Source organism: Camellia sinensis, chromosome 11 (genome assembly GCF_055761805.1).
Source record: "Camellia sinensis isolate YWXY chromosome 11, ASM5576180v1, whole genome shotgun sequence".
Taxonomy (NCBI): Eukaryota; Viridiplantae; Streptophyta; class Magnoliopsida; order Ericales; family Theaceae; genus Camellia; species Camellia sinensis.
Window position 1 is genome coordinate 67,149,543 of NC_138971.1, and position 10,907 is coordinate 67,160,449.

Genomic DNA, 10,907 nt, shown 5'->3' on the forward strand with positions numbered 1-10,907 from the left:
GGTTGAAGACAACTGTGAAGCTATAATGACCCAATACCTTATGGGGGATATCTATGCTGTGAAGGCTGTGAAGGTGATACAGGAAGAACTGGACAACTGTTTGTCGGCTGTTGAAGGTGTATGGTGGGATGATGATGATCTGCATCTGGCCCACACCGACGAAGATTGGGGCGAGTGCCTTCCAAATAACACGTGGTATGCTGAAGAAATAGACCATCTAACAAGAAGTGGGCAGTATTTTAAGCCACCACACTTAGATCAAGCTGAAGCATCTGGAAAAGATAGAGAGGTCGAGAAACAGAAGGAGAAATAGCTAGAAGAAGAGGTAGTGTTGAAATAGCTTAAGAAAATCTAAGCTAACATCTCCATTTGGGGTCTTCTCATGGCCTCCCGAGTACACCGACAAGCAGTGTTGTCGGTGATGGACAAGGCTAAATGCCCATTAATACTACCCCCAAACATGGTTTTGGGATTGGTCTTCCCAAGTGGTACTAGACCAACTTTAACCTTCTCTGACAAAGAACTACCGTCGGAAGGCTCGGTCCACAACAAACCCTTGTACATATCTGTGGAGTACAAGGAGAAATGGGTGTCAGTGGTGTTGGTAGATACCGGTTCGGTCATCAATGTCTGTCCTTCTTGCACTGCCTATGTAATTGGCCTCAAACTAGCAGACTTTGTTCCTACAACCCAAGTAATTCAGACATATGATAATACGAGCAGAGAGGTCATGGGCACGGTGCAAGTCAGTGTTCAGGTGGGCCCAGCTGAACATGAGGTTGAGTTTCATGTCTTAGATGTGCTGGATACCTTCAATTTGCTGTTAGGGAGGCCCTGGTTACATCAAGTGAAGGCCTTCTCCTCTACTCTCCACCAAATGTTGATGTACCCTCATGGGGGATAAGTGACGATTGTTTTTGGGAATTCATCCATCCATCCGTCACTAGAGGTAACTACACTAGTGCTGGAGATCACTTATGGCGAGGAGGATGTATTCCTCTTAGGGTTCGTTCTGGCTAAAGCTCAGGTAGTGCAGACCATACTAGCCGCAGACGAAAGCATGTACGTTAACTCCCAGTCTATCTATTTCATAAGTAAACTGCAACATGTTCCAGGAATGAAACTCGGAAGGAGTGGCCGGAAAGGCGTTGCAGCATTGACAGATGTGCCATACAACCCACATGCCTTTGGACTGGGCTATGTGCCCACCAAAGAGGATTGGATTAGGAAAAGGGAAGAGATGAAAGGTAGAGCCAAGGCTAAGCAAATCGGGAAACACTATGAGCTCATCTATAGGCTAATCCGTGGGACACTGAATGGCCACTTTGTTTAAGAGGGAGAAGATTTCCCCTTTTGCGGCTTTCGCGAGCCTTGGGTGAATTCCTCGAATCAACGTGTCCCCAGGTTCGAGATCTTTTTTGACCTGCAGCTACAGAACGGTGATGATGAGGAAAGGGCTGAACCAATCATCGAAGCTAAACAGAGCATGGACACTGACTTAGACAACAACAAACTTGGAGTAGGGGTAGCACTGGTTAGTCTTCTGACAGACCCTACGGCCGATTCAGAGAACTTGGAGGATAACCTTATCATCTCCGTGATCGGGGAAGAACCGGGTGTGAACCCAACCAGCAGCATTTTGGATGCGCAGTTGGAGGAAGGCTTTCTGTCCAGTTCTGAGTTTGGTGATGAGCTAGAATCTGATTTTATTGAGTCTATGGGGTCGGGATCAAATTCCAGTTCTTTTGAGTCCGAGTTTGGTATTTTTGGGAGTAGTAACCTCAGATACCAAAGTCCTATCTAGGTCTTCATTCAGCTTTTCTTTTGAGTTTGTAACTGAAGATCTGGACCTTTTGAATGAGAACTCTGCAGATTTTGTGTACTTTTCTATGCCGTTGGTTTATTGTATTAACTAGAATTTTCAAAATTTTAATAAAAACGAAGAGGAAGAAATTCCTTTGGTTTTGAAAAACTTGATTAACTGAGAGGAGGAGAGGTTTGCTAAACCCTTTGTTGATGAAATCATTGCCATTAATGTGGGTACTGAGAAGGATCTGTGTCTGGTCCAGATTGAGTCCACGTTGTCTTCGGAGGAGCGTGAGTGCTTAGTCACTTTGTTAAAAGATTTCAAAGATGTTTTCGCGTGGTCCTACAAAGACATGCCTGAAATCGATCTTGAGATTGTACATCATCGGATCCCTCTTGACCCCGAGGCCCGACCGATCAAGCAGAAGCTGCGTAGAATCCGTCCGGATTGGGTATTGAAGATCAAGGAAGAGGTCACCAAGCAGATTGATGCAGGATTCTTGTTAGTATCTGAGTATCCGACTTGGTTGGCCAACATCGTCCTAGTGCCGAAAAAGGATGGTAGAATTCAGATTTGTGTAGACTTCCGGGGACTTGAACAGAGCCAGTCTGAAGGATGACTTTTATTTGTCACACATTGATGAGTTATTGGACTTCACTGTGGGCCATGCATTGCTATCCTTTATGGATGGGTTTTTGGGGTACAACTAGATTCTAATAGCGCCCGAGGACAAAGAGAAGACCGCATTCACTACGCCGTGGGGTACTTACTGCTATCTGGTTATTCATTTTGGTCTGAAAAATATTGGAGTTACCTATCAGAGGGCTGTGACCACCATTCTACATGACATGATCCACAAAGAGGTCGAGGTGTACGTGGACGACATGATTGTCATGTCCAAAGAACGAGAGGGCCACTACACTGCCTTGAAGAAATTCTTTCAACGGATTAGGGAATACAAATTGAGGTTAAACCCGCAGAAATGTACCTTCGGTGTAACGGTAGGGAAAATATTGGGCTTTTTGATTACACAGAGGGGCATTGAAGTAGATCCTTCCAAAATCAAAGCCATCCTAGAAATGCCACCACTGAGGACTAAAAAGGAGGTACGAGGCTTTCTGGGTAAAGTGCAATTCATAAGACAGCTTATTTCCAAATTAACCTTGACTTGTGAACCACTATTTGGTCTCCTGAAGAAAGGGAAGAAATTCCGATGGGACGATCGCTGTCAGTTTGCCTTTGAGCAAGTTAAGCAGTACCTTTAGAACCCGCTTGTGTTGTTGTCGCCAGAGCCGGAGAAGCCTTTGATTCTATACTTGTCAGTGACAGACACGACCATGGGATGCATGCTCGCTCAAGATCTGAAGATAGGGTGGAGAAAGCCATCTACTACTTGAGGAAGAAAATGCTAGATTACGAGACTCGCTATACGCCGTTGGAGAAAGCTTGCCTAGCCTTGGTATGGGCAACCAGGAAGTTGAGGTACTACTTGTTAGCTTACTCTATAATCTTGGTTTCGAGATTAGATCCCATCAAATATCTGTTTGAGAAACTAGCGCTTACGGGTAGGCTAGCCCGTTGGTTGCTTCTTCTCTCTGAATTTGATCTCAAATATGTCACCCACAAGTTAGTTAAGGGAAGAGCTGTAGCGGAGTTCCTAGCAGACCACCCGGTAGAAGGAGATGAGGCAGTGGAATACTTGTTCCCAGATGAAGCCATTCTGCAAGTTGAGAAAGAAACTTGAACGATGTACTTTGACAGAGCGTCTAATCAGTATGGTTATGGGATAGGTGTGTTGTTGATAGCACCTGACGACTCTCATATACCCTTAGCCTTCAAACTTCGATTCAAGGTATCCAACAACAAAGCAGAATATGAAGCGTCTATTGCTGGTTTAGAAGCCGCCCTAGAACTAGAGGCAATAAGATTGGATGTCATCGGGGACTCGAACTTAGTTGTTTCTCAAGCGAATGGAGACTGGAAAGTCAACAAGAAAAGATGAAGGTTTACTATCAGACCCTAGATGTTCTGATTCCTAGGTTTGAAAAGCTGACTTTCACGTATCTACTGATAGAGAACTACAGGTTCGCTGATGCTTTAGCAACTCTATCTTCTATGGTAGACATCCCGCTTGGAGTCCGGATGTGTCCAATTATTATTGAACAAAAATACACGGTGGCTTATGAAACTATTGCTATAATAGATGAAGTGCAAAACAAAAACCCCTGGTACTACGATATTTGAAACTTCTTGGAAAAGGAAATCTATCCACCAGGAGAAATGCCAAGGACAAACAAGGAATATGGCGAATAGCCGTCCAATTTATCATCTGCGGAGGTAAACTGTATAAAAGAGGTCATCTGGGAATGCATAAGTTGTGTGTGGAAGAAGAGGAATCAAAGCGCCTTATGGCGGCTATCCACGGTTAGGAATGTGAAGCACACATAAAAGGTGTGATGCTGGCCCAGAATATTCTCAGGCAAGGTGACTATTGGTCCATAATGGAGGAGGATGGTATTGGTTTTGTTCGGCGATGCCACAAATGCTAAATTCATGCCAATCGCATGAATACTTTGCCGTCAAAGCTGTACAACATGACATCGCCATGGCCCTTCTCAGTCTGGGGAATTGACGTTATCAGTGCAGTCACACCAAAATGGTCAAATGGGCATGAATATATCTTGGTGGCAATTGATTACTTTACAAAGTGGGTGGAAGCCCAGTCCTATGCAGTGTTGAAGGCATCGCATGTGGCTAAGTTCATCAGAAACAACATCATTTGTCTGTACAGAGTCCCGAACGAGATCATATCAGATAATGGTTCCCACTTCAAGAAAGAGGTGATAGACTTGTTAGAGAAATACAATGTGACTTTTCATAAGTCATCTACCTACAGGTTACAAACCAATGGAGCTGTTGAAGCTGCCAACAAGAACATCAAGAACATCTTGTAGAAGATGGTTGAGGCCTACAGGGACTGGCTAGATAAATTGCCATTCGCACTCTAGGGTTATAAAACTTCGATCCGGACATCTACAGGGGCAACTCCTTATTCTTTCATCTACGGGATGAAAGTCGTTTTGCCAATTGAAATAGCAATCCCGTCACTGCGAGTTATGGCTGAGTGTCAGATAGTAGAGACGAACTGGCAATAAAATAGATTTGAGGAGTTAATGCTATTTGATGAGAGAAGGCTGAAAGCATTGTATCATGTTCAGGGTTACTAGCACAGAATTGTCAGGGCTTTTAACAAGAAAGTTAAGTCTCAGAATCTCAAGGAAGGAGACATGGTGGTGAAAGACAACCAAGTTTCCATTCATGACCCTAGGGGCAAGTTTAGACCCAATTGGATTGGTCCTTATATCATCAAAGCTATCTGGTCGGGTGGAGAGGTTATTCTCATGGACTTAGATGGCCTGGAATTTTCACAACTGATCAACATGGACAAGTTGAAAAACACTATCCTTGAGAGGCTCGCTAGGCCGAAAACCTGAAAGGGCGACCTAGGAAAAAGTTAGAGCATGAAAAATTAGAAATAAAAAAAAAAATTGAGCTCGCAAGGTTGAAACCCCTAAAGGGCGACTTTGGCAAAAGTTAGAGTGCAAAAGGAGAGAGTTAATACTCGAGTGAACTTGAATCGAACTACGTAAGGCCTGATTCCCATCTTTGGGATATGTAGGCAACTTCATCCTGAAGTTCAGCCGTAATCACTTTCAACTCAACTGTCTTGTCCATGTGTCTGATCAAGTCATCTTTTGTCTGTTCTTTATTTGAGAGTTCTGTGGTGATCTTTATTCTGGGAAGAAGAGCTGGGTACAATGCAGAGCAATAATGTATTCAATTAGGGGCAGTTATGATTTTTTGATTTGGGGTTGTGCATCTTGAGGATTGATTCCGTGCGTGTCAGGTGGTGATCACTTTTGAAAATGGTTTTGGAAAGTTTTAATAAAATTTAATTTTGTTCAAAATTTTACCTTTTACAATGCAGACCATTTTTGGACCAAAAGGAATATTTTTAGTGCTTATAACTTTAATTCCATTGATTTCAACATAAAGTTTTCCAACTCTCTGATTCAAATCAAAGTTGCTTTTACATCATAAAACTTGAAAAGAAAGGTCAAAGCAATAAACTGGGGGCATAGGTAAGTCAGGTGCTCCTGCATCCTTTGCTCGTGCTTATGGAAGCTTCTGAAGCCAAAGTAGGTTTGGTTTATGCCTCATCCTCGAGCCAAGCCAAGCACTCACCAGAAAGGGTATAACTGAAACAAGGGGCAGAGTCCAGAAGCTCTCTCGTTTTCCAAGTAGCGAGGTACCTAGCTAAGTGTGAAACATGAATCAGGAATGAAGCCGGGTATTTGTAGACGCGCCCGCGTGAGGCCTTCGTGCTATAGTTCGGACTCAATTTGTGTCACGGTTCTTAATCTAAACCAAAGAGTCCAAATCCAGCAAATCGTTTTGAGAAAATAGATTTTTAGAAAAGAAGTGCCGAACATGGACTGCTTTGCCAGGTACAGAGTCGCCACCTAAATATTTTTTTTAAAGGGGGAATTTAGGAAACCCTGACTCGGTGCCAAAGGCCACGTGTCCATCATCACCAAAGTTGCCTCGGCTCGGGAGCTAGGGTACGATTGGGGAAGGTCAGCTATGAGCACCCCCTCTCGCCCGATCCGAAGATCGGCCTCTACTAACCGTGATATCTGTTTTTGAAAACGTTATGTGTTCTTATTCCGGTTATTAGCCTAGAATTACTATGTTATGCGCACAGCAAACAAGTATAGACCAAATTGCCTAAATTGGAACAAAACATTTCATGCTTGTTTTGAAAATGGTTTGCTACTCATAAGTAGGCTGAAATGTAGGTTTTGCCACCCTTAAGTGGGCTTTAGAAAAGGTGGTTTTGCCACTATCTAGTGGGCTTAAAACTCACAATTTTAATGCATTATTCCAATTTAGGCAATTCAACCTCCATCCACAGGCATTCAAGCAGTTATATCACATAAGCAGCTAGCCTCATGGTAATCATGCTATTGTGGCAACACTCACACGCATGCGGTATGCTAAAGCATAAATACTTACAATGTACTCCGTGCCAAAACAATAAACTAGTTAGCAAACATGCGTGATCATAGTTCATGTTAAAGTGGCTAATGCAACGCATACAGAATGCAATTAGGATAGGCTCTGCTAATCCTAAAATGGCATGTAAAGTGCGGCAAGTAGCACGTATTCAAGTCAAATTTGAAATACGATGCAGTAAGCATGATGCGCCGAGCCCGGTGTATACAAGATGAATGTATGGATGTACGCATGCATAGCATAAAGTATGCTAAATTAAACATGACCTAATACTAACCATCAAAAGCAGGTAAGTAAAAGGGAGAAAGAAGTGGGGGATTGGAAGACATGCACACACACGCACCCACACTTATTACAAATTCGCCCTCGCTCGGAGGGACCGAAAGAATAATACAAATTAACTAACTCGCAAGCTAATTAATTATTACAAATCACCTAATTAATTTACAAATTAACTAAGCTAAGAAAAGCAATAAAAGGGGGCCTCGGGAAGAGGGTCCAATGCACGCGTGCTCGGGTCTTGCTCGGAAGTCCACTGCCATGCACAAGCTGCCTCTGTTTTCACTGCTCTACTCCTCTGAAGACTGCTAAAGTCTCAGGATGTGCTCACTAGATGTTGGGGAATGCCACCGGCTGGAGGGAATCATCATCGGCTGTGATTTGGTGTTGATCGGCCAAAAATGAATCCATCGGCCACCTATGGATTGCCGGTCGGCACTCTGTGCAGTCGATCGGTAAAAAGTTCCTGCAGAATCTGTTTGATAGTAGTAGAGGACAGAGCTTTGCATGGCAATGCAATTCAAGCAATGTATGCACCAGCCATATCCCTTATCATGTTTATGACTCAAAGGGACATGGTCCTTGGTTCTCGGACCATCAATCGCGCATTTCAATGCGTGATGGCCCAAGAGACCAAGTTATGCATGTTGATTTCAAATGCAATGCAAACCAACAAACAAAGGCCCAACTCCCATCACTAAATCAAGGAACAAGGCATGCATGCTAGATGGAGTGCAACCTAGGCATGTGAACTAGCATGCAACATGGGCATACAATGCATTTATGCAAGTATGTAAGCAGACATGCAAGGTAAGCATGCAAACAAGCAAAGGATGGACTTAAGCTCGTTTGGGGGGCCCTTAAGGAAGCCCAAAACAGTGGCCATCAACCAAGGAAATGAGGCCAAATGCACATGCAAGCATACATGACAACATGGACCAACATTTAAGCACATAAATGAACCTTTTAAGCGCACTTTAAAAGAGGCATAGCATGAACAATTAACATGCAAATGAAGCTCTGAAAATCATGCTATAGGAGGCAAGGCGCGCAACCGAGACCTCCGGGAACTCAAGACGAACACAATCATGGATGATCACCGAGTGTTCCAACGGTGACATCCAAGTCTTCAGGCCGGTCAAAAATGGGGTGTCTACAGTTGCCCCTCTTTGACAGAACTCGGAAGTCATAAGAATGACAGGAGTGAATGTCAAAGCCCAGAGACGACCCATTTTTGACAAGGCCGAAGACTTAGACAAACATGCAAGACAAGCAAGATATGTGCCCGAAGGCAGGGGCAAAACTGCACGACAACGCACAAAGCCGAACATAACTTATGATCATGCAAAGAAAGCTGTAACGAAGCATAACATGCGACAGTTTTAAGCTAGCATACACCAAACTACACTACTATGCAGAAAGGATGTAAGAGAATTATGTAATTCTCGATACGTCTCACTCGGAGAATACAATACTTGCGCGGTTCGTCTGGTTGCACCAGCCTCAAATGAACCGTACATACAATATCGTGCCTGAAAGAAAGCAAACTTAACAGGTACAGATATCGTTAGCAATATGCAAAATGAATGCAAAATGATATACGATATACAAAACTATGTATAGTAATGCAGATGAAAATGCAATGCAATTGAATTATAATAAAATTATGAGCGGTTCAAAACCACACAAATGTCAAATAGATTGATGGAAGTAACAAGTCTGTTTACCATAGAAAAGGTGCCGCAACCCTCAAACCAACATACCAACGTGGAATAGGCGCGTACACATGCAGAACTATGAGTGATGTAGACGGACACAAGAACAGGTAATTGGGTGGAATGATATAAGTGGGGAAATGACCCGCTGAAGAAAGACTAATGATCCTAATGCTGGATGCAAAAATTACACTACAATGTAATATATATAATGGATATGGTAAGCAGCCAAACCAAATCTTGCCTAGGAAAGGCATGGACACACACAAACCACGTCTAACATAGAACGGTCATACAGAACTATGAGTGTATAGACGTAAAAAGTATGGGCACATACCAGACCATGCTCAACATGGAAAGGCGCAAGCCCTAGATGGAAGTGATGCGGTGAATGCATGTAAGCTACAATGCAATATATACAAATATGCAATGGAATGGAATATTTATAATGGATAAGGCACGCGGGCGAAACCAAATCTTGCCTAAGAAAGGCATGTACTCAAACAAACCGCATCTAACATAGAAACGGTGCCGCAACCCTCAAACCAACATACCAGCGTGGAATAAGCGCGTACACATGCAGAACTGTGCTTCGATGTGAAAAGTGTGGGCACATACCAGACCAAGCTCAACATGGAAAGGCGCAAGCCATAGGTGGGGGTGATGCAGTGAATGCATGCAAGCTACAATGCACTATTTACAAATATGCAATGGATGGGTGTAAATGCAATATTTACAGTAAGATGCATGACATATACATTATATTACGGTGAAATGCATGACATATGCATTATATACAATGATGCATGACATATGCATTATTTACAATGTAATGCATGACATATGCAGTATTTACAATGATGCATGACATATGCACTATTTACAATGATGCATGACATATGCATTATTTACAATGTAATGCATGACATATGCAGTATTTACAATGATGCATGACATATGCATTATTTATAATGTAATGCAAATGATGCATGTTGCTTTTTTGAAATGCGCGATAGCGCGCGGCGTAGGACGCATGATAATACATGAATTTTGAATACGCGGCAACGCGCGATTATTGAGATACATGACGATGTAAATGGACTGTGCACATCAATGCACTAAAGGTCTTGCACCTTCCGAGGATTTAAGGTCTCCTAGACCGTCGTATGTACAGGACGGTATGATGCGCAAAATAGCCCGATGGAATGCATGCAAAATGGAATGAGATGCGCAAAATAGCGCGATGCGTTAGACAACGCGAGTGCACAAGACAGTGCGATGCGCAAGATAGCGCGATTGAATGCATGCAAAATGCAATGAGATGCGCAAAATAGCGTGATGCGTTAGACAACGCGAGTGCACAAGACAGTGCGATGCGCAAGATAGCGCGATGGAATGCATGCAAAATGCAATGAGATGCGCAAAATAGCGCGATGCGTTAGACAACGCGAGTGCACAAGACAGTGCGATGCGCAAGATAGCGCGATGGAATGCATGCAAAATGCAATGAGATGCGCAAAATAGCGCGATTGAATGCACGCAAAATGCAATAAGATGCGCAGAACAGCGCGATGCGTTAGACAACGCGAGTGCACAAGACAGTGCGATTGAATTGAAATGCACAAGACAGTGCGATTGATTTGAAACGCACAAGACAGTGCGATTGATTTGAATTGCACAAGACAGTGCGATTGATTTGAAATGCACAAGACAGTGCGATTGACATGTGTATGATACTTACAAGATATATGCGCAACAATGCGAACTAGATAACGCATAACCAGCGCGCGTTCACGACAAAGCGTCGTAATGCAATGCAAGTAAGGCAACTTTCACATCTTGTAAGGGACAAAAGGATACAAAAAGGATACTCCTCACACATATTCGAGTGCCATGCACAGAAGACACGGTCCGAGGCCAAAACGGAGGCCGATTGAGCTTCAGAAATGCACTATTCTTGCACTGACTTGAGCGATGAAGGCCCCAAACTACAGATCTAACCCAAACGAGGTTGTAGGGGGGCTCACCGG